This window comes from Misgurnus anguillicaudatus, chromosome 7, assembly GCF_027580225.2.
Source record: "Misgurnus anguillicaudatus chromosome 7, ASM2758022v2, whole genome shotgun sequence".
NCBI lineage: Eukaryota > Metazoa > Chordata > Actinopteri > Cypriniformes > Cobitidae > Misgurnus > Misgurnus anguillicaudatus.
This window is the reverse complement of record NC_073343.2, coordinates 29976532-29998636: the sequence shown is the minus strand read 5'-3', so window position 1 is coordinate 29998636 and position 22105 is coordinate 29976532. Positions and strand designations below refer to the sequence as shown.

The window sequence follows — 22105 nt, the reverse complement described above, 5'->3', positions numbered from 1 at the left end:
TTATATCCCTAGAATTTTGTATCACATTTTAATCCAATTTGTATATCCCATATACCCTTAGCTTTAATTTAAGGTCCAGTTTCAAATGAAAATGGCAATCAAGAAAGTGTAGAAAAGACCCTCTTTCAAACTCATTGGGGCTCTTAGACCCTGCACTGACCTGATTTCCATCCTTAAGAGATTCAGGCATGGCCTCCCTCCCCTTTTTCCGCAAAAAATCTCTTACGGATGCATGAACTAACTACAAAGTATGGTATTGACGATATGCAGAACGAACTCCCGTGTCAAAAATTTGTCTTTTCTTCGACATGTAGGGGAGGGTGGGGTAAGCTGTGCCGCAGTTTGTTATCTAGTCATGGGCAAATGAGACAGGTGAAACAACTACGACTTATGTTTCACGTTGTCAGCTGTCTTTTGAAATTAAATGTATACAATGTGCAACCAGAGAAATTTGACAGTGATAAACATGTATGTATTGTCATGCGCATGCACCTGCAATTGAACGCGCTATTGACCTAAGCTTGCCCCGGGCCACAGCTTTCCAACTGTCCCATCTTATCCTTCAGTTTGACAGTGATGACTCCATAATACCTCTGTTTACAGATAATACCTGTACTGTACAAATAAAGCGTACAGCATATTTACCTTTATCTTGAACATCTGCGATGATCAAATGCACGGGTGGGTTTGTACATTTTAGCGAGATGTTTTGGGGCTTCACCCGTACTGATTTTTATATTTTATGATTGCAGATGTTGTTCTTCAGCTATATGTTAAGATAGTGGGGATAATTGATGTAAATATTCTTTGAGGTGATTGATTGTTGCAGTAATCACCTGTGACATTGACGGGTCATTTATAAAATCCTACTTCATTGGCAGTGACTACAGTGTTGTATTCATGAAAGTCTTATTTCAAAGGCTGGGTGGGTGTGTTTTGGACTGGGAGCGTGGCTGGGGTTTAGCTGTGTGGTTTGGGATTTGGGGTGTGTTTTTGTGCAGTGCAGCATTTGGTTTTTGGCAGGCTGTCCCTTTGAAAGCACCTGAGGGCCGGTGGAGCAGCAGGTAATGGAGTGAACAAAGCCAATTGTCTGATGCATTATGAAGGATGTATATAGTGATTTCTATAGCTGTTTTTTGGTGTTGGGAAATTCAATATGAAATGAAATGAAATTAAGAAAATCAATTCAATCAATACCAAAATCAATTATAAAGTCCAATTTATCAAGACACAGGGCTGGGCGATATGGCCAAAAAATGATCAAGAAAATATTTTCCATATCAGTCGATATCGAATATTATCATGATAAATAACAAATCTTTATTCCTTTCAAATTTAAAGGCAGATTTTTGCTCCTGAAGAAAATTGTAAAAACCAGACAGTTAGTAGTAGTTTTAAACTACTTTTTATTCAGAACTTGACAAATACAAATACTAAAAATTTGTTTTAATGTTCAGGCATATGTTTTAAATGTAAATATATTTGATATGAAATCAACAGTAGAAAAATGTTTCCTCGCATTTGGATTCCGTGATTCCGTCTGTGTTATCCGCATTGCGAAAATCATTGGGCTCTACTAATTAATGCGCAACATTACGCACAGTGCGTAAACATTATTAATCATTTATTGAACGGTCGTTATCGTTTTATCGGAAAATTTTATATCGTAAAATTATCGTCATCGAATTATCGCCCAGCACTATAAAGACATTTAAAAAGATAAATACAAAAAAAGTTTATGTTTGGATGATATAGATTTTAGACATATGCATGAAAATTTGACAACATTGCTGTGGGCAATATCATAAATAAATAGGAACATTTGCTGTGTCCAAATTCGCCTACTTCCATACTTACAGTAGGTGAAAATTAGTATGCAAGGTGAGTAGCATGTCCAAATGTATAGTATTCAGTGTTGGGATAATGTATTACAAGTATATTAGTTTTTTAAACTGTTAAGCGTCGCCGTCCCGAATACGGGACACCTAAGTTTACATTAATATTGTTTATGTAAATTTTAACCTATCACTACAAACTATATATCGTTGGAAAGGTCTAAGCCTCCAGAATAGACATTTCAACAGTGTTTTATAAAATAAATTATGTAGGGAGAGTAATTGATTCATTTATGAAGAGAGTGTGCCTCAAAACAATCATTTTCTGCTAAATGTCACTGTCCCACCAGCAGGACGCCTACATTTACTTTAATGTTTGCATATGAATTCTTATCTAATCATGACAAATTGTATATTGTTTGAAAGCTCCAAGAGTGTAGATTTAACTCAATAGGGTGGGGTGACGCTTAAAAGGTTAATATTTAATATTACTTTTCTGAAGTAACGAGTAAAGTAACGGATTACTTTATAAATGTACACATTAACATTTGAGTTACTTTTTTAAAAAAGTAACGCGAGTTACTTTTCAGTTCAATTAATTTGATTTAAAAATAAAATAATCTATTGAATTAAACTGAACATATTAACATAAAATTACGCGCACTGTGCGCCTAAGCGGGAACAGTTTGAGTCCGAAACGGAGATGGCAGACCAGAGCTTGACATTTTTGCGGTCATAAAAAACACCTGCAAGGCCTGAAAGAGATCAAGCCTCAGCCAAGTAAGAAAAAGTAACGCAAAAGTAACGTAAGCATTACTTTTCATGAAAAGTAACAAAGTAACGCAATTAGTTACTTTTTAGGGAGTAACTTGATATTGTAATGCATTACTTTAAAAGTAACTTTCCCCAACACTGATAGTATTAGAGAATAGTAGGCGAATAGTACCCAGATGACCTACTACTTCCGGCTAGATTTTTAAGTGTGCATTTGATGGGCACTTTACAATCCTGTGAGGCCACTCGAGCCGTCAATATCAAGAAAGTGAATAAAATAAAAATACTGGAAATCTATTAATCTTGCGTCTCTTTAAGTGTTATAGGTGCCAAGAAATGTATTCCTTGTGATTTGAATTGTACTTGTAGATCAAAGTACATATGGGTCACATGACAATAAAAATACGGTAGATGCAGTATGTCCGAAATGTATTCGTACTATACCCAAAAAGCAGTAGGCACTTCTAATTCAGTATGTGTGCTTTCAGAGTATGCAATATTATTTTATTGGCAGTATGAAGTGCTCTCTGTGTTCAGACTGTGACAGCTGCATCCTCTTCCTCGTGCATTAGTCTACACAGGAGATGATTCAGCAATACACTATAAGACGATACATCAAGAACGGACCCTTCTGAGGCACAAGCTCCTTTTTACATTACATTGCATTTTGCAGAGGCTTTTATCTAAAGCAACATAGTGCATTAATTTTGTACATTTTATCAGTGTGTGTGTGTGTCCCTGGGACTTAAACCCATGATCTTTACCCATCAACTTTATTCTCGATCACCAAAATGCACCTGTGACAATGTGGACGTTTGTCTTGTGTGGTTTATCTGGAGACGGTTAAACTTTGCTATCTTTTATTAGAGGCAGTTTAACTGTGACCTGTGAACTGTGCAAACACATCGATAAGGTTTTCTATTCTGGTTCTAGGTCTTATCTCTGTCAGAAAACATGTTTCTGCTTTGGCGCTCTTTTGTAAACATTTTTGCGATGTTGGTTATGTAATGGTTTACATGTGGTAGAGAAAGTTTGGAAAGTTCTAAAAACTTTGCCCTACATGTTGCTTCCGATCCAGACATCACGGCCGAAACTTGTGAAACTTGTTCTGGTTTTACACCTGCAAGGAAATGTTAAAGAACATCACACTGAATTCTGTAGAGCTCGAGCTGTCAAGAGGAAACTATGAATGAAGATGAAACACCACAACGAATGAAAAGCAGTCGAGGAGATAACGGAGCCAATGAATTTGTTGTCCATTTAGGTTTTGGTGTCGACAAAGCCAAACTTATTCAGGATGTTTTCCAAGAATTTATTACAAAAGCTTTTTTAAGGCGCAAGCAAGGATACATGATCTCTAGAAATGGCACACATTGTGTGCAGATGTTCATATTATTGTATTGTCCCTTTACATAAATACATTTATTATAGGAGGCATAAACAAAATGAGTCTAAACCTTTTTCGCAGTATAAACTAGTAATGCACTGATCATGCTTTTTTATTGCTGATTTTGATTTGTTTATTGCTGATTCCGATACTGATTTCCGATTTTTTTCTTTACGCAGCAGACAAAAAAGCTGCATTCAATTACAGTATCTTCTTTCGTTTTAACACATCTCAAAATAAAGTGCTCTCAGACTCAGTCAGGCTCACTGACATTATTAGATGTGTAATTATCAGTTGTGAAACTAATTGCTGCTTCGGGATCGGCTTGTAACTGGCTGCGTGTGTGATAAGTAGGGATGGGCTCGAGTACTCGAACTTGGCATCGATAATTGATCTCGAAATCGATGATCTTTTTGGGTTTATTTATTAAATTTTTGTAATTATGGCGCCATTTGGACGTATGTCTGGTTAGCGTCACAAGCGCCTGTGGTCCATAGTAAAGACTGGGAGTGTGTTTGATGTCGTGTTGTGCTGCGCAGACGGCGTATGCCATGATTCAAAAGCAAAGGAGAAGTCGCTTCCAAAGCGCACCCCGTCCAAACAAAAGGACCGGCTTGGAATCGAATAGAATGTTATGAGACTGACCGTCCGTTTACCGATCCAGCTAATTATGCGTAAAATCTGCCAATTTCGGACTCTGGCTGGTCAATCGGTGCATCTTTATCATTTTTTTATTCATTTTAAATGCAGGGTTCCCACAGGTCCTAGAAATCCTTGAAAATTTGGGAATCTGGGGGGAATAATTCAAGGCCCTGGGAAGTTTATGAAAATATTCATACATAGATACAGGTCATTGAAAGTGGTTGAATCTATTTTATGCAAGAAGTTTTCTAGAAAAAAATCCATATAATTCCCCGTGTAGTGTAGGATAATAATATCATAAAAATTCTAGACTTTTAAGCACATGTGCTAAACTGTTCGCTTTAAATGGTTGTATCTTTTGGATGCGAATGTTTATTCATAACAAAATGCTTTTTTGCATAGTTGTGTTTGACACATGAAAACGTCTCGGGTTACGTATGCAACCTGAGAAGGGAACAAGACGCTGCGTCTCCCTTGCCATACTTTCTGCATCCCTGTAACGCCGTCTTTAATAGCAATATTTTTACTAGCGATATACTTCCTGGCTCCCGTGTCACCCTGTCTTTGTCGTTAAAGGGGGTCGCACACCAAACGCGCAGCGCCGCGTCAAGTCGCGTCTAGGACAACTCAGAGGTATCGTACACCGGAAGTGCACATTTAATAGCGTGAGCTTAGTCAGAATAGTTCAAAATGCCAAATGTACGTTAGCAGCCAATGTTAATCGCTAACGATTTGGGACAAATATGATGTTATTTAATGTTAAACTATGTGAGTGGCGCTCTGTGGTGCGACAGGGATTTGAGCAGTGTCCAGAGTCACAGGTTGCGCCTGTGTGCGTACACTCATAGAAAACAATGCGTTATGTTTTTTTTTTTTTAAGAATGGCGCTGCACGTCCGGTGTGCGACCCCCCCCCCCCATGCTTCAATATTGGTTGAATTTGATATACACATTGACACACTTACCCCTGGGTACCTCCGGGTTTTGGACCTGGAAAGTTCTTGAAAGGTCCTTGAATTTGAAGTTAACTAAGGTGTGGGAACCCTGTAAATGTGAACAATCTGCCTACAGGACTAAAGATGGCGCTGTACAGCGCAACATATTTCACATGATAACAGAAAATTGGTCTGTTAATTGATGATGAATAAATTAATATGAATGAAATAATTTACCACTATAGAGAGGAGAGAGAATGATTGACAGCTTGATGTCTTGTAATATAAATAATTGAAATGGGCTTTCTAATTTTTTTTTTTGATGAAACAAGTCTTTTACGGTTGTACGACCTTTCTTGTCATGTGTTTGTATTATGAGTGAGTGGCGCGTCCCATTATGGTGATGAGAGAGAGAGAGAGAGAGAGAGACGGTGAGAGAGAGAGAGGTGCTTATACAGCGGTTACCAGGGTTACCCTGTAAGCAAAGCAGGCATGTGTGCTTATAAACAGCATTTTATCAGACATTATACTGAGATAAGACGAAAAAATATGCAATCAATACTTTTCCCTTCAGAGGCGCATTTATATAACAGCTTTGTGATACAAATCGGCAGAAATTAAACACAAAATAGGTTCCGATTTATGGTCGGTCATTCGGTGCATCCCTAGTCTACTCTAAACAACTTATTTGCTCCATCTGGAATCTTAGTTTATTGGTGTTGCAATCATAAACTCAATTTGCCAACATACCCAAGGTTTCCTCTTGAAAAAAAATAACTTGAGATTTTCAGGCCTTAAATGGACAGGATGGCATTCGAAACATGAGAAACATTTTACACGTCTTAAGTGTTTCCCCAGGGCATGGATCTTCAAATTTGTTGCAGAAGTAGTAAAAGAGGAAAAAAGTTGAAATATCCTTCTTGTAAATTCCTATGTCACATTACTTCTGTTCTGAATCCTCTAGACCGGCTCATATATTTTCTGGCTGTGGCCTCAGTGGGCTTTTATCGGGTCCGTCCAAGTCTGTAAAGCCCGTTTTCTTTTCTAGTCATCAAAGCCACAAGTTGTCAATTCAAACCAGGCGGGCAGCAAAATGATTTCTCTTCCCTGCTCTTGTTCCTGAGGTATTTTTGGAACTTAATGAAAAGAGAAATCTGAACCGCTTGCCCTTAAAAGGGATGTCTGGGTCAGCTGAGTGGAAAGTTGTGTTATTAATGCGTTTGACGTCTCTCTTTCTCTCTGTGTTTGTGAGTGCAGAGTGTTTTGTTAAAAGGGTTGAAGAACACTGGAATGCTCTGGGTTGGATGGTTAAATTGGGTTGGACTCTATAAGGGAGGAAGAGGGGAAAAAGGGGCATAGTTAGCATTTTTTAGAAGCCAACCTGCTTGCTTTAAGGCCTACATTTTCCCGCCTCTCCAACTAGAACGTTCTTTGAAAGAAACTTGTACGTGTTTGCTGTGTGATACCTAGAATCCTGGTTGTGCAAAAGACTTGAAAGTAACTTACATGAGCATTTACTAGAGAAAAACAGCATGAGTTTGGCCATTAAACAAATCAAACCTGTCTCAGCAGAAACTCTGGGTTTTAACAGCTTGTCATGTGGACAGGGATCTTACCCTTGAGAGAGCCCATGGATTACTTTGGGAATTTTACAGTTCATGAACTGGGTAAGTTACAGTCCACTTCTGCTTCCTTCTGTTTCTTAAAGCATAACGAAATAAAGAACATTGTTGTAGATAATAATGGAGCAGTTGGGTGGTTTGCTATGATAAAATTTTTTGGTGCTTGATTGTTGTTTAAAGAAAGAGAAGGACAACTGCACTTTTGTGCCTGTGAGTCAAGTGATTTGACACATGTCAAGTGATTTGTGACTTTATCCTCTTTTTCTTTTTTTCTGCTTTAAAAGCTGGTTTTGGAGGTTGTATTCTGCTGTGTAATTTGAACTCTATATTTTGTATACTTTACAGGCCATGTAGTTTAGTCATTGGTTTCTTCTGTGTAGTTTAGATGCTGCTTTTGGGCAGGTAGTTTAGAGCTGCACTGCTTTGTAATGCTGTGTTCTTCTATGTTCAGTTTTATTAAGAGGCTGTGTTTACCTGTGTAGTTTAGAGGTTGTGCTTTACTGTGCAGTTCAGAGGTTGTGTTCTCCCATGTCTTTTTAGATGCTTTGTTTCACTCTGTAGTTTAGAAGCTGTGTTCCTCTATGTAGTTTAGAGGCTGTGTTCCACTCTGTAGGTTAGAGGCTGTGTTCCACTGTGTTGGTTAGAGGCTGTGTTCCACTGTGTTGGTTAGAGGCTGTGTTCCACTGTGTAGCTTAGAGGCTGTGTTCCACTGTGTAGCTTAGAGGCTGTGTTCCACTGTGTAGCTTAGAGGCTGTGTTCCACTGTGTAGCTTAGAGGCTGTGTTCCACTGTGTAGCTTAGAGGCTGTGTTCCACTGTGTAGCTTAGAGGCTGTGTTCCACTGTGTAGTTTAGAGGCTGTGTTCCACTGTGTAGCTTAGAGGCTGTGTTCCACTGTGTAGCTTAGAGGCTGTGTTCCACTGTGTAGCTTAGAGGCTGTGTTAAACTGTGTAGCTTAGAGGCTGTGTTCCGCTGTGTAGCTTAGAGGCTGTGTTCCACTGTGTAGTTTAGAGGCTGTGTTCCACTGTGTAGCTTAGAGGCTGTGTTCCACTGTGTAGCTTAGAGGCTGTGTTCCACTGTGTAGCTTAGAGGCTGTGTTAAACTGTGTAGCTTAGAGGCTGTGTTCCGCTGTGTAGCTTAGAGGCTGTGTTCCGCCGTGTAGCTTAGAGGCTGTGTTCCGCCGTGTAGGTTAGAGGCTGTGTTCCGCCGTGTAGGTTAGAGGCTGTGTTCCGCCGTGTAGGTTAGAGGCTGTGTTCCGCCGTGTAGGTTAGAGGCTGTGTTCCGCCGTGTAGGTTAGAGGCTGTGTTCCGCCGTGTAGGTTAGAGGCTGTGTTCCGCCGTGTAGTTTATAGTTCTAGTTTAATGAGTTATAATTCACTCTGTACTTTAGAAGTTGTGTTTTACTGTGTAGTTCAGAGGCTGTGTTCTGCTGTGTAGTTTGTGGTTCTACTTTAATGAGTTATAATTCACTCTGTAGTTTAGAAGTTTTGTTTCACTGTGTAGTTCAGAGGCTGTGTTCTGCTGTGTAGTTTATGGTTCTAGTTTAAAGGGTTGTGTTTCACTGTGCAGTTTAGAAGTTGTGTTTTATTGTGTAGTTTGGAGGCTGTGTTCTGCTGTGTAGTGTATAGTTCTAGTTTAGAGGCTGTGTTGTTCTGTGTAGTTCAACGGCTGTGTTCTGCTGTTTAGTTTATAGATCTAGTTTAAAGAGTTTTGTTTCACTGTGTAGTTCAGAGGCTGTGTTCTGCTGTGTAGTTTATGGTTCTAGTTTAAAGGGTTGTGTTTCACTGTGCAGTTTAGAGGCTGTGTTTCACTGTGTGGTTTAGAGGTTGTGTTCTATGTAGTTTAGAGGCTGTGTGTTTGACTGTGTAGTTTAGAGGTTGTGTTCTACTATGTAGATTTTGAGGCTGTGTGTTTCACTGTGTAGTTTAGAGGTTGTATTCTACTATGTAGTTTAGAAGCTGTGTTTCACTGTGTAGTTTAGATGGTGAGTTCTGCTGTGACGTTAAGAGGCTGTGTTTTACTGTGTAATTTAAAAGCTGTGCTCCACTGTATACTTTAAAGTCACTATACTGTTTTGTAATTTAGCCATACATTTGGGGACTGTGTTCCACTGTTTAGTTTAGATCTTGTGTTCTGCTCTGTCATTTAAGGGTTGTGTTTCACTGAGCACTTTAGAGGTTGTGCACTGTTACTTTTGTTTAACTGTTTTGATGGGTAGTTTAGATGCTACATTTTGCTGGGTGATTTGGACTCTGTGTTCTGCTGTGTAATTCGGACAGTGTGATCTGCTATGTTTTGTTAACGTGTGCCCACCTCTGTGCGTCACTGCAACAAGCTGGTTCTTATCTCTAAAAGAGGCACAAGCCCCTGCTGAATTGAATAAAAAACATTGATGTCATGGTAACCTTGACAACGCTTATGGCATCAAGCCAGGCTTTCTGAAGTATCTGTGATGCCTGGTGACCCACATTAGCATAGGAATGGCCGCTGTACACGTTACACATGCACACTGAGCATCCCACTTCCTGTCAATTGGTTACAAGGTAATTGGATTAAGAGCTGTCAGTCTGTCTAAGGTCTAAAGTGCTAAATAGACCGTCTGCCATTTTATTCCTTAAACAAATTCTTTACTGACTAATTACACAAGAAGCAAGTTTATCTTTTTCATCCTAAAGGTTTTCTGTCCCAAAGAGAATTTAACATTATGTGCCTGGTTCACAAAAGATCTGTCTCTGGAGCAAAAACATATGGGAGACAAAACTAGATGAATAGATAGAAATCAAAGGAGTAGAAAGAGGTTTTGAGAGAGAGAGAGTGGTGGCCGAGGCACCTGTATCAACATCTTGAAGCTGGTTTTCATAAATCCTGAGCTGTGGTGGGCCTGGTGCTCTGGGCAGTTATGAGAGGGGAAAGCAGCACAGACTCTTTGAAACAGGAAGCGGCATGTAAACAGAACACATGGGAAATTCAATCCCAGACAATTCATGAAACATGTTCCTCTTCTCTGCACAAGAAACTTGCTCTAGTAAACGCATGTCTAAGACAGATAGAGAAACTGAGAAAGGGCAATCAAGTAGAGCTACATAATTATTGACAAAATAATCACAATTATGATTATGGTTGCCCTTGTGATGATGATAAGTATTGCCACAAAATGTGAAAAGTGCTAATTCAGGAATATTCTGTTTAAGAATATGGTGTGCAATTGCCCCCCACACACTGAAGTACTTCACTGTACATTTAAAGTACTTTATATTGGTCTGAAAGGATTAGTTCATTTAGATAATTTATTCACCCCCATCTCATTCAATATGTCTTTCTTTGTTCAGACAAGGAGGAATTAAAGGGGACATATCATGAAAATCTGTCTTTTTCAGTGTTTAAGTGCTATAATTAATGTCCATAGTGCTTCTATCAACCTAGAAAATATAAAAAAGATCAACCCAGTAACTTCTCTGCAAGCATGTAAAAAAATAGGTCATTGTAATTTAGCTTCCCCTGTGATGTCAGAAGGGGATAATACCAACCACGGCACTGCCGTTTAGTGCAGAGATCAGCTCATTTGCATTTAAAAGGACACACCAAAAATTGCTAATTTTCGCTCACTCCTAAGTGGCAATTTTAACATGATATAATAAATGATCTATATGGTATTTTGAGCTAAAGCTTCACTTATGTAATCTGGGGACACCAAAGATTTATTTGACATCATTTGAAGTCTTTTGACTTTGTTAATGTCCCCTTTAGGTTTTTTAAGAAACATATTTCAGGATTTTTCTCAATTTAATAGACTTTTTTAGACCCCAACAACACTTTAAATGCAGTTTAAAATTGCAGTTTCAACGCAGCTTTAAAGGGCTCTAAACCAGTGGTTTTCAAACTGGGGGCCGCGAGATGGTGCAGGGGGGCCCCAGTTTTATGACATTTTATAAAATACATTCATTTATCATGAATTCTGTGTAATTAAACCTAAAAAATAATAAGCCAACTAACCAACAGCACTACTAGGTATACTTTTATGTGTTTTGTTTAATTAAAATATTACATTTGAAAACAGTTTTTGTCATAAATTTTCTTTCGGGGGGCACGCTGAAAAAGTTTGGAACCACTGCTAAACAATCCCAAACATGGCACAAGGGTCTTATCTAGCAAAATGCCGCAACTTGTCATCTTGCACCAGTCGTGTGACGCGCCAGCGCAACCTCACGTAATGCGTTATCACGTCAAAAGGTCACGGATGATGAATGCAAAAACTACCACCTCAGTGTTTACAAGTGTGGAGAAAATGGACCGTTCCAACATAGTTGTATGTGGAATGATACTAATTAATGTCTTGGTGTCAGTTTATTGTTTAAAATGGTCCACAAATGTGCATTTACATATGTAACGCGTGACCATTCGAAGCTGCATTGAAACTGCAATTTTAAACTGCATTTAAACTTTAAACTGTTGGGGTCCCATAAAGTCTATTAAATTGAGAAAAATCCTGGAATGTTTTCCTCAAAACACTTAATTTCTTCTCGACCGAACAAAAAAAGACATCAACATTTTGGATGACAAGGGGGTATTTTCAGGATTTTTGTAAGAAAGTGGAGTAATCCTTTAACTGTGTAGCTCTATCAAGTGTGTAGAGATGCAGGAGGAAACATGGGGCCAAGAGAGATATGGGGGCCCAAGACCTACCTGACTATCATTTTACTCTGCATCTGGAGTCCTAATCCATCATCAACCCTCAGCCTAAAAATGGCAAAATAACCACATGACTATTTTTCTACTTCAATGTTTTGTCAGTTTGTTGCTCTTTAAATAAAGAAGTTCATTATGCACATTGTTCAAATGACTCATGTCAGCAGGGTCTTTTGGTACTTGTTAGTATAGTTCAATGCATTCTCACTGATTTAAGATTATATTTTGATTATATATCTATATAAGTATATGAGTATACCATTAAATAATAGTGAGTGATCCAGAGACACAATTACTTGTGTTCACCAATAAAATGAAAGGATGCTGTTGTTTTCATACTCCATTTCTACTGACATGGTGTTGGTGATGGAACCTGGCCCTGTTCTCCATGTTTCCACCAACAAAATAGTGATTGTGGGTTGGAAAATTTGGCTTTGTACTGGTGGCAAACTTGCTTGCCTTAAACCAGTAAGTGCTAACATCAGTGGCTGTGTACAAGTACACTAGACATTCAGTAGACATGCCCAACATTAATTTGATGGATGCCGTGTTCCTAAACCACAGCAGAACCAGGTCCACCCAGAAGAACTGATGCGCTGTATGTAGTCAGTCGGGAATGAAATGCAGAAACACATTAAAGGCGGACACCTGAATTTATTGAAGTTCAAGCAGGTAAGCTTTAGTTTTCTTGCGTTTGCATTGTGCGTACCGAGAAGAACCATGAATTTTGACGGGTATTGGTGCCAACTACTGAAGTTTTTGTACCGTGACAACACTATTATAAATATTTGTGTATTATTCCTTTAACTTTTGTTTATGTATTTAAATAGCTTCTTCCAGTTAAAGGAAACACCACAGTTTTTCAATATTTTACTATGTTCTTACCTCAACTTAGATGAATTAATACATGTCTATCTTTTTTCAATGAGTGCACTTTTAATCTTTGTACAGCGCGTTGTAAATGTGTTAGCATTTAGCCTAGCCCCATTCATTCCTATGGCTCCAAACAAAAAAATTATTTTGTGGCACCATACTTATTCGTGTAATTGCTCATGTACACTGAAAAAAAACAACTTGTAAAATGTACTTTAAAAATCCTCGTAACAATTTGCACGAACTTTTTTAAAGTAAAATTTACTGCTTTTTTATAAGTAAAACTTACCTACTAAAATCAAATAAAATTTACTTAAAATTGCATGATAAAACATATGTTAAATAATTAATTAAATGTTACTTAATTATTTTATTTAGAAGTTAGATTTATTTTAATCATTTAGGTAAAAGCCTATTAGGTTTTTTTGAAAATTGAAGCATTGCTGTCCTAATAATATTAAATAAATCGTATTTTCTGTTTGTTATTTTCCTATGGACCTAGTTATTTTTAGTGTTATAAATGGCATTATAACACAAAATTCATGACTAAATTCATAAACTTGATTCGGAACAGAAACACACACAAACTGTGTTTCTGACATGCATTATCAGCACTATAGAGAGAATTACAATACAGGGTACAAATTCTGAACAGGGTTCATGTAAAGAAACACTGATCACCTGAACAGTGACTTCACAAAATTATTATTTACAACAAAACAACATCAATAGCTTAAACCAGGGGTCTCAAACTCAAACTGGCTTGGGGCCATTTCTAAGACAGAAATTTCATCGGGGGGCCGCAGTGCTATTTTAACATTCAAAGTACAATATTTCTGTAAATGTCATGTTTAATTTCTATTATTTAATGTATAATAATACTTGAAAATATATAAGCAGTGGTTTTATCTTTTTAATATACATTACTTTATAAAAGTAAGTAAATCTTTTCTTGACCTTATCTTAACTAAGACCTATTATAACCTTGCACTAAACTAACAAATTAAATTTCTGTATACATTTATAAACTATTATAAAAAATTACCACCAGTAAGTGTTTCTGTTTTGATTTATTTTGGATTGTTTTCAGTCATAGTATTGACTTCATTATGTTCTTTGTTATTTCAGTTTTAATTAATTTTCTATTATATGTGGGAAAATATTAATAAGTGAAAGTGATCCCATAACTTTTGAATGGGTAGTCCATGTTATATAAGCTAGTTGGATAAAAAAAAAATAATAATACTGCTCTATGTGTAATTGAATAGTAAGCTACATGATAATATATTATACTTCATTATATATAGCAGTATACATACTTTAATCTTCTGTACATTTCTCCACATCTTTTCTCTTTTCTTAACCTGGGCACTTTGATGGCTCTTTTCTTATCTGTAGTTTAAAATGTGTTGCATTACATCTAGCGCTCTGCCTCTCTATGCGGTGTCTCCATTAGATGCTGTGACTTGTTGATGTGAACTAAGCCCACCGCAGCTCGATCTTCCCGGAAGTAACAAATCTTCTCTGGACAAACACTACAAAGTCCCGACCAGATTAACTGATCGCATGGTGACAATTATATGATTGACGCGAGGTTCAGTTGAGGAATTAAAATCCGATCACGCATTCCGTTATCCTCGACATACGGAGCGCGTGGTTCATGGCTGCGTAGCAACGGGTGACGCGACCCACGCCACGGAGCGCAACTTCCGCTCCCGAGCACAAGTAAATGCTTTGACTCGTTTTAACGCGTTGTTAGACGCGACATGTGAACGAACACTAGAACGTTTAAATCAAAAATCAAACGAATATAAAACAAAGTAAATGAAAATTTTTCTGCGGGCCAGATTATGTTATATTTTTGAAAGGTGACGCGGGCCGCAGAGAGGGGGAGGGCGGGCCGCAAATGGCCCGCGGGCCGGGAGTTTGAGACCCCTGGCTTAAACCTTTATGACATTTTGCTAACAAATATTATAGTTAAAGTTCTTATCAGTTCTTATTCTGTGATAAAGCTTAAAAAATAAAAATATTCAGGCGCCAAGAATTGTGGGTATTCCTTACAACATGTGCAAATAAGTGTAAGTAAATTTTACTTAGATTTTTTAGTTTAATGGATTTAACATTTTTAAGTAAAATGAACTAAGATTTTTTACTTGAACCTGCTAAAGTTTTTGATTAAAATGTACTTAATTATTTTAGGACTATGTGCAGTGACTACAAAACAGTTAAATAATACAAGAAAATATCTAATAAGACTTACTATTCCCACACAGTTCATTTTTTACATGAATAAATTGTGTATTTATCATCATTTTACTTAGGAACATCTAGTTCTCAATAAATGTTAATATTATGTAGAAATTATGAGAGTTAATCTAATAATATTACTACACCAAAAAGTTCGTTTTTTCAGTGTAACAGTCTTTAAATAGGGAAAACCTGGAAGTGTTTGGTGGCTTAAATTCATCCCTGTTTGGAGCCATAGGAATGAATGGGGCTAGGCTAAATGCTAACACATTCACAACGCGCTATACGATGATTAAGTGCACACATTGAAAAAAGATAGATATGTATTAATTCATCTAAGTTGAGGTAAGAACATGGTAATATTAAAAAACAGTAGTGTTTTCCTTTAAGACTTGAAGGCAAAAGATCAAAAAAGATGTTAAGATGTTTCATGATTTAGGAATAAACAAATACCATGATGTGGCAACCTCCCAACGTCCTGGATTTTAAAGAGTACTTTCAAATCCAGACTGAGATGCCTCCATAATTGCTTTCCTTACTTCTAGAGTCTGGGTTTATATATCACCATGTCTTTAATGCTGAAGAGCTCTGGTTTGGATCACTTTGAGGTTCTTGGAGATGGTTGCCTGTTTGAGCTTGCAGGAGCCTTAATTTTCTTTCTTCCTATATCTTTTTTTTCTCACCATATGTCTCTCTCTCTATCTCTCTTTCTCTCTCTCTTACTCCCAGCATGCAAACTCAAGGCCCTTCTGCACTAGATTATTTTCCTCTGTGATCAGTGAAAATATACATGTTCTCAGACATGAACGTACAGGCTCTCTATGTACCTCTCTCGCACATACTTTCTCAAAACAAGTACAAAGCAGCATAGATTTACCAGATCTTCTTCTCTTTTCACCTCATAGTTTTTCTGTTGGGTCTGATAGATGTTGTGGTTTAGGCCTCCAAGACGAGCCATTTGGACCGTGATTAGTTTGAGGACTTTGAGGAAAAGTGGAATGTTGTTGATTTTGGCTTGTTGTGTTAATCGAGGTTTGCTGGGACTGTACACACACAGCAACTCATAAACAAACAACCTAAAACTCATAACAACACAGCTTGGTACCATCACCGCTTATGCATCTCTTCTGTATCACTTTCTTTCTCTCTCACGCACCCTCATCATTTTCCCACCAATCCTAATGTCACCTCACACCATTTAAAAATATTTATTCATTTCCTTGCCTGACGTCACTGTGGTCAGATCAAAGTCTCTCCTGTCCAGCCAGTTAAATAGGTCCTGATATATGTGTGTTCTTTTCCCTGTCATTAGTTTAATCATTTTATATATATATATATATATATATATATATATATATTAGGGGTGTAACAGTATGCAAAAATCACGGTTCGGTGCGAACCCCGGTTTTGAAGCCACGGTTCGGTTCATTTTCGGTACAGTAAGGGAGAAATGCAAACATTAAACTGCAGGTTGTTTATTACTATAAACTTTTTTTTACAATTTGTTTACACTTTTTTAAACACTTTTTATTAAAATATAACATATAAAATATATATAAAATGAAAAAATAATAAATAAAATACTACTGCAAAGTTCTTTTTTTACATTATTTTATAACAGAAGGTAACTCTTTTCTTAACCTTCTCTTAAACTTTTTCTACTAAAACCTTGAACTAACAAATTCAATTCCCGAATACATTTATGAACTATTAGCCTACATTTTTGCCACCAAAAATGTTCTGATTTGATTTATTTTGGATTGTTTACCTCACAGTATTGAATTGGCTATGTACCATCTCTGTATAAAAATAATATTACTGCTCTATGTGTAACTGCATAGCAAGCAACATGATGATATACTTATTATACATTCATTTTGAGATTAGTGAGTTGCATACCTAGCCATCTTTGATCTTTTGCATGTTTCTCCTAATCTTTGCTTGTGTCGTCAATGTAAGCTGTAACGAACCCCTCCGCAGCTGAGTAACAGCTGAGTAATCCCGGGTTACAGCTCTTCTCTGTCCCGACCAGCTGATCGCATTGGCACAATGATATGATTGACGTGATATGCAGATGAAAAATCTGATCACACATTCCTTATTCTCGCTGTCACAGAAAGCGCGTCTCATGAATGCGTACCAACGAAAGGCGCGCATCCTCTCACGCACTTTTGAAAGAACAAAGCAGCGCGTTGACACGCGTTTAACATGCGCTTTTAGATACGACACGTAAACGTTTACATCAATAATCAAACGGATATACATCTAAGTAAATAAAAATCTTTCTGCGGGCCGAATTATGTTATATGTTTGACAGAAGACTTGCGCTGAACGCGGAGACTTCCGCCACTTAATATGTTCGTGCGGAAACGCACGTATTATGTTCCGCACAGGCGCACACAAAATGCATTCGGCCTTTCGGTGCACGTGTGCACCGTGCCGAAAGCCCTGAACCGAAACGGTCCGGTTCGAATACACGTACCGTTACACCCCTAATATATATATATATATATTAGGCCTGGGCGAAAAATCGATTTAATGAATTAATTCGAATTTTTTGTTGTGGGCGATTTAAAAAATAAGTAATTCAATTTTTTTGTAATGGCGCATTTTTGGCTGCCCGGGGCTTCCGTAGCGTTATTATAGCAACATCAACAACATCATAGCACACGTGAAACAGCATCAGCAAGCGACATCATCATCATCATAGCACAAACACACGAAACGGCAACAGCAAGCGACAACATGGCTACCGGCGAGAGTGGGAAGTTTGTTCCAAAGAAAGGAATAAAATCATCTGTTGTTTGGAACTGGTATGGGTTTGCTGCGACAGACGTGGAGCAAGAGACCCCGCGCTGCAACATTTGCCTAAAGCCCATTGCAGTCAAAGGCAGCAGCACCACAAACCTATTCCAACACCTGAAACAGAGACATCCAGCCGAATATGAAAAATGCCAGTCTCTCCGTGACGAACAAAACCCCAGCGACCGACAAACTGCTAAAAAACAGCTAACTGTAGCGGAATCCTTTGCAAAAGGCACCGCATATGAGAGGAAAGGGGCACGGTGGAGAACAATCACTGAAGCGGTCGCTTTGTACATAGCCAAAGACATGGTACCCATATATACCGTAGAGAAGACGGGGTTTATTAATTTGATTAAAACCTTAGACCCCAGATACGAGCTACCCAGCCGCAAGTACTTCAGTGAAGTCGCCTTGCCCCAGCTGTACAACATCACATGAGCGAAAGTCAGCAAAGAACTGGAGGAGCTGTCCTTTTATTCAGCAACAACCGACATAAACTTTATGTTGTTATTTAAAATTCTATGCAAAGTGCAATTAAAGACAGAGTATTTTTTCTGTTTTTGGTTTGAAATATTTTATTCTGCTAAGAGTAAATGCAGTGCATGTTCATGCCATGTATCCCTGTATGTTGTTGCATTGTTTGGGCTAGATACAATGAAAAAATTCACTGTCTAGTTTTACTCAGATTTTAATGTATTTTTAATGCTTTCAAAAATGGTGCTACTCTCAAGGTTAATGTTTGTCTCCTTTTAGTCTCTAGACTACAAAGTGTGACTTAAAACACAGCTGGGACTTTGATTCCAAGAGGGTGTTTATTTATTTATTATTCATCTAAAAAATGGGGGTTACATTTGTCTTGTCTTGTACATTTGTCAAAATTTGCTTTAAGTTGTCTGCCGTTTGTACTTATTGCTTTTCTTAATAAGTGGGGGGGGGGGAATCGGAAAAAATCGGAAGTCGAATTAAAAAAAATAAAATCGGAGATTTTATTTTTAGGCCAAATCGCCCAGCACTAATATATATGTATGTATATATATATATATATATATATGTATGTATGTATGTATATATATATGTATATAGCCGCCACGCAACTAACACGCAACAGATACGCCACGCATCCGGTGTGAATTGGCCCTTATCCGTCTCCAACAATGTACACATCAAGCAGGTTCTTCTTTGGTTTTTGATACCCTAGGTTACACCTGTACCATTCGTGGACACTGCCTACTAGCCATCTGCATGTGTAATTGCACATCATTGCGAATAATGACGCAAAGGTATAAATTAAACTGCCATGTAGCCTACGCCTTAAAGACTACGATGCAAAAGCATAAATGAGCCTTTACTCGTACAGTAGATGACCTTAAAAGCTTATACGTATGAACTAAAACCCAAAATGTGGATATTTAAAGTACTGAATAGGAATTTTAACAAACTCATATTGCTCATTAATGTCCGTTCTTAAAATTCTTAGTCACGTTCTATATATACACAGACCAGTCATATGTCTTTCATAAATGGTGCAATCAGTCAGTTAACAATTATTATTTCTGTTTCTACTCACGACTCAGAGCTGTCAGTCTGTCAGCCTCGCTGCCTGGAACTACATGACTGTGGCCTGACTCATTTCCCACCCATAATAGGATATGGACGCAACCTCCTGCTGAGGGTTTGGTGAAACCGGAAAAGCCATGCTGCAGAATTCTTTTAGAAGTGTTTGTCCAAAGTAGGCCGAGCAAGCAGATTTCCGATGGCTATCAGAATATTCCCAGACAGTTTACCCAATGTCCAGTAACTTTACTTGAGGATGAGGCAGTTTCTTGAACTTCCCAAGAATTGGGAATGTTGACGGTTTGGGAAGTTGTGTTGCGTTGTTTGTGTGCTTGTGCGATTCTAAGACCGTTATACTTCAAAATGGCTTTTAAGTGTCCCATTAACAGATTACAGCTCTTCTGTGTGTGTTTTGCGTGTATGTGTGTGTCCACCCAAATTTTTAGGGTAGTGGAGAAATCTGCAAAAACATACCATGCATACAAGCAAATCTTTTTATCCATTCTACTTCATTCAGGATGGGGCAGATGGTGTTAAAGGTCAAGCATATTATAAGCCCACCCACTTTGATTGCATCTCTCTCTCTCTCTCTCTTTCTCTCTCTCTCTCGCTCAGGAAAATCTTTAATTGAGTAGTTTTATCTGTTTGGGTTGCTGTATTGTGTTTTTAGCTCCTACCAACCACCAGATGGATTTAGAGAGAGACTCTTTTCAGACCTTATAAGGACATGATACAAGCAAATCGTACTTTTCACATTAAGGCTTGGCATCTTTCTTGTTCCCCTTTTTTCTTTCACTCTTGTTTTATCCACTATCCATTTGAGCCAGATGCTTGACATGGATTATGTAAGGCTCACACTTATGCAAAAGCTATTCCTGAAGTGTATTTGAAGAGTTTGGTTCCAAAACGCAATAAATCCATTTTGACAAATTTTGGTAAAAACGTGTTTTCTATACCAAGAGAGTGACAAGATGAAAACAACTATTTTCTGTTACAAACTTTCACATAGCATCTTTAGGTTATAAAAACATAAAAAATTCAAATCCATAACTTGATTTTCAAAGATTTATTATAAAAACGGATTATTTTTTCCACAAAATGCAATAAGTTTTTATTTAAAATGCTATAAATCTATTGAATCAATAGCCTATATAAATGTGCATTCATCTTTGCCATGTTATATTCATTTAGTTGACTAGTTGTACACACTAATTAAAAATATAAACATTAATGTCATTAATCAAAACACTTACTTTGTCATATTAAGATCACTGTCATTGCGGTTACTTGACTTCGTCGCCTAACGTCTTTCACAGCGATAGGCTGTAAAATGTTTTTGGTCCTGCTCGACTTTCGTTGACTTTGAGTAAAATTATGGAAAGTTTTTCATAAGATCCTCTGGGGTCAATGTGTTAGCATGAGAAGCTTGATGCTGTCGGGAGAACAAGCACCCGTCTGGTGGCTTACGTTTCTTTCCCATCACAGAAAACCATCACAGGTTTAGCTATGCAATTAAAGTATTATTTTGTTTTGTTTGTTGATCACGAAGTACAAAGTAGATGAGGAAAACTAGGACTCCGTGTACTCAGCGCGTCCGCCATTGTTTGTTTACATTGCGTGACTGGTGGGCTGTAATATCAGAAATGGATTTATTGTGTTCTGTAAAAAAGGGGGAGTGGCGTTTATCGCATTTTGGGAAAAAAGGGAGAAAAGATGACAGAATAACACGGCGGATATTGGATTTTGCGTAAAATTAAGAATTTACTTTTAACTACTGACCTGATATACTACTGATTTTGGCAGTAACTCATTTTTTTCAAAAATGGCGTTTATCGCGTTTTGGAACCAAACTCTTTATTTATTTATTTTCTCTTGAATTAAACTGTTCTGAAGTCACAGATTTATATTTAGACTTTATCAAGCTTTATACCTAGTAAGGTAGGCCTAAAATTGTCTAAAAAAGTCTTCATTGTTAAATTAAATATTATTACTTTTTTTTAGCTACAGAAGTGATTTTCTCTTTGTCTTGGGTTGTTTGATTAACATTAATGACACAGACTTAAGTAGGTTAATTGAGGTTACTGTCTCTTTAAGGCCGAATTAAGCACGGCCCTGGTTTCTGCCTTTGCCCTATACACACACTTAACCTCATAAACTAATGTTTTTATTAGAGAAAGAATACTGTGGTATTTTGAGATACTTTACTTTTGTTTGTGTTTTGTCCTTTCAAGAACAGAAAGACTTTATGTTCACTTGCTTTTTGAAACGCGTCTTTCCGTCTATGCACTTTTCAGTGCTTTGGGAAGGAGATGCATAAACAGTCGCTTCACATAAAGAGGAAGTTACGTTGTGTATTTTAATCGACTACAGTATGAGACACAGTAGCACAACTCTCTTTAAAGTTTACACATCAAGAGTTCTGATCTTTGAAGGGAATAGGCCATAGGCGAATGAGCGTCTGTGCATACAGTAAACTGCTCACTTTGGCGTCGTCTTGTGGTTAAATTGTTTAAAATTGCTTGTGTTAACATTTGCAAGCCTTTGAAATGCAAATGATAAACGTTCCTATGTAAATTTGTGTATTTAATCAAATCGCATGTTTGCCAGACTGTGGAGCCTGGTCCATACGGATCGAGTGTGAACCGTTTCACCATTATTTATACAATGAGGCTGTTGAATGCTTTATTCTGATTGACAAATGTTTCACGGCTATGCATTATTTTTCGTTAAACGCACACCTAACCGTTAGT

General features: G+C 37.6%; 1 protein-coding gene across 3 annotated transcripts in view; it reads left to right on the top strand.

Moving 5' to 3' along the window:
- luzp1 (leucine zipper protein 1) overlaps positions 1-22105 on the top strand; it is a 66072-nt gene that overhangs the window by 10746 nt on the left and 33221 nt on the right. The window contains exon 2 of one of the 3 annotated variants that reach the window (XM_055171502.2): positions 7145-7239. The exons of the other annotated variants lie outside the window; for them this stretch is intronic. The gene's annotated coding sequence lies outside the window, so the exon portion shown is untranslated. The remainder of the gene's footprint in view (positions 1-7144; positions 7240-22105) is intronic. 3 annotated transcript variants of the gene reach the window in all.